Here is a 2,513-nt window from a genome sequence, read left to right on the forward strand (position 1 = left end):
CGTTTCCTGATTGTTTTTAACATTGAGCGTCCCACGTGGGCTTCATCAAGCCCTACCTCCTTTGATTTCTTTTCCTTCCACGACCTTATTCAGCTTTGTTACAGGAATAATAACTTGCACAATTTGGGTTGTCAGATGATTTTTTGAGAATAATGACTTTTGAGCTTCCATCATGAAAAAAACATTCGTTATTCCATCTCTGTGGGAGCCTGGAGGACCTGCAGCAAACAGCAGCTTAAAGCAAAGTCTGCAGGACTGCCTTCCTTTTAATAGGGTTTTTGGTTTGGAGAGGCTGCTCAAATGGAAGAGATTAAAAAATTGAGTATTGTATCTGATATTTCAATTTACCACTGTTTTCAGACTAACTCTGGTTTAACTATACATATATATATATAATCATGACATGTTGTGAAAGATTTCTAGATTGGCTGCTTTATTGGGATCTCTTGGACTTGGACCAACCTATGTCAACTAACGCTGGTTTTTCTGAAGTAGCTATATATACCGATTGTATTACCTGAACAGTGAAATTTTTAACTATGATGAATTAAAAAGGGAAACCTACTTGACTGTCATCCTCTCAATGCACTTCGTTTTACTCAAACCAACAATCAAAGAGAATTGGACTGCTGCTTTTCCTTTCCTCATCCTTGCTATCGTCATTTTTCCTCTACTTCTTTTGTATGTTTGTCACACTCTCTTGTGACCCACTATTTCCAGGGTGCCTTGATAGTCAAAGCTGACTTTGTGCTGTTGAAGCTAGAGAGGTGAGCAGAGCAAGTCTGATTCCCTGCAAGGACTTCTCTATTAACATCCACCCCTTGGCGCTCATATGACCTTATGCAGTTGCGAGCACCGTAAAACCTTACTAAAACTAAACTAAGCTGAAGTGTTAGCGAGCTAAGCCGTCTTTGTATTTTTGTCCCGCCTTAGGTCGTGCAGAGGTCGCGACAGCTGTTGGCCCCTGCCCTCGTGTGACGAGACATGGCTGTCTCCACGCCCTCAGTGTCCCCTCAACGTCGGCCAGTACGTCAATAACCACACAAAAGGTGAGGTCTTTTCTGAGAGTAGCCCGCAATTGTGGATTCCTTCCCCGCACATACACAAAAGGTGACGTCTTTCCTCAGATTACTTTTTTGTAAAATGTTTATTCCTTTCTTGCTCGTTCACTGTGTGAATCGGCAATACCTTACCCAGTGTCATATTAGACTGACAGCTAGCTTCAGAATGTTTTCCTTTTTGTACTTATTTTATTTTATAGAAACTTAACAACACAGAACATTTTAAACTGACAGAACCTGGTTCTGCTTCCTCAGAATACCCTCCTAACGTGGCCTACCAGGAGTTTTCTGTACCTGTCGACTTCCCCGTTCATCTGAGACAATATTTGCCAAATAATCACTACACCTCCATTGCTAACGTCCCTGACGGTGTGGAAAGGTGAGGTCATGGAGAAATGGTACAACTGTTTGTCTTATTTCACCCCTAGACAATCTAGTACTTGTATCCACATAGCAAAATCGTGAGGTGGGGGCTGAAATCTTTTTGTTATGTACAAATTTCACTATGTAGTCCCTATGTCAACTATGTGTTTTAAATATATAAAGAAATCCATGGGTACAGGAATAAATCTGGGACCTGAAAATCTGTTCACTATGCGCATGTTTTGATATGTGATTATGTGCATGCCAGACTGTGCTTTTGTTTCATTCAGGGACTGACGGTACTCTTATAGGGTACTTAAACAATTAGGCTGAAATTATCAGGACTGATACGGTATTTGATATTTTCTCTTGTGTGCTGAGGTTTGTGAGGCATCGTGGTGGATTCAGGCGCTCGTCAAAATAATGAAATCGAAGAAACGGCTTTTTTCCTCCAGTATGGCAATTTTTATAAAATTTTTGTTTTTTGGCTCAGCACCTTTTATATCCATGTAAAAACACATTTCCATGTTTATTTTACTGAAAAACATTGATTAATGACACAAAATATGTAAATTTTCAGTTTCCAAGGACTCTCAAGCTATTGAAGTTACCGAACGTTGGCGGCCATTTTCTCAATAATAATTTTACCTTTTACCTCTGAAACCAGGCTACCCTCACCTCCTTTAATCACAAATATTTCGATTTCTATTCAAGTTAAATGGGTGGGGGGGTTTTTCATAGAAAACAAGGCAAATGAATAAGCTTTCAGATGGTACCAAAAACTCCACATGCCCAAAAATTGGCAAGCGCCAGATTCCACCACATCAGGACACATTTGTGAATGACATGCTTGTGTAGCACAACACAAATCCTTTATTAAGAGTCTTGGAATTTTACTGTAGTACAAAAAAGTGGGAAGACAGGGAATAACATCAAGAGGCTAGACCAGGATAGAAAAAGGTGGAAAGTGTTTGTCCGTGGCCTATACCCTGGTGCAGGGTGAGAAAGTGTTTGTTCGTGGCCTATACACTGGTGCAGGGTGAGAAAGCGTTTGTTCGTGGCCTATACCCTGGTGCAGGGTGAGAAAGT

At 40.5% G+C, this 2,513-nt stretch overlaps 1 non-coding gene across 1 annotated transcript; it reads left to right on the forward strand.

Moving 5' to 3' along the window:
- The first annotated feature begins 904 nt into the window (after positions 1-904).
- Positions 905-1,395, forward strand: LOC101850628. Its single transcript, XR_004859506.1, has 2 exons — positions 905-1,049; positions 1,317-1,395. It is a non-coding gene; the product is annotated as an uncharacterized LOC101850628 (transcript).
- Positions 1,396-2,513: the final 1,118 nt, after the last annotated feature.

Source organism: Aplysia californica, unplaced genomic scaffold (genome assembly GCF_000002075.1).
Source record: "Aplysia californica isolate F4 #8 unplaced genomic scaffold, AplCal3.0 scaffold03426, whole genome shotgun sequence".
Classification (NCBI taxonomy): domain Eukaryota; kingdom Metazoa; phylum Mollusca; class Gastropoda; order Aplysiida; family Aplysiidae; genus Aplysia; species Aplysia californica.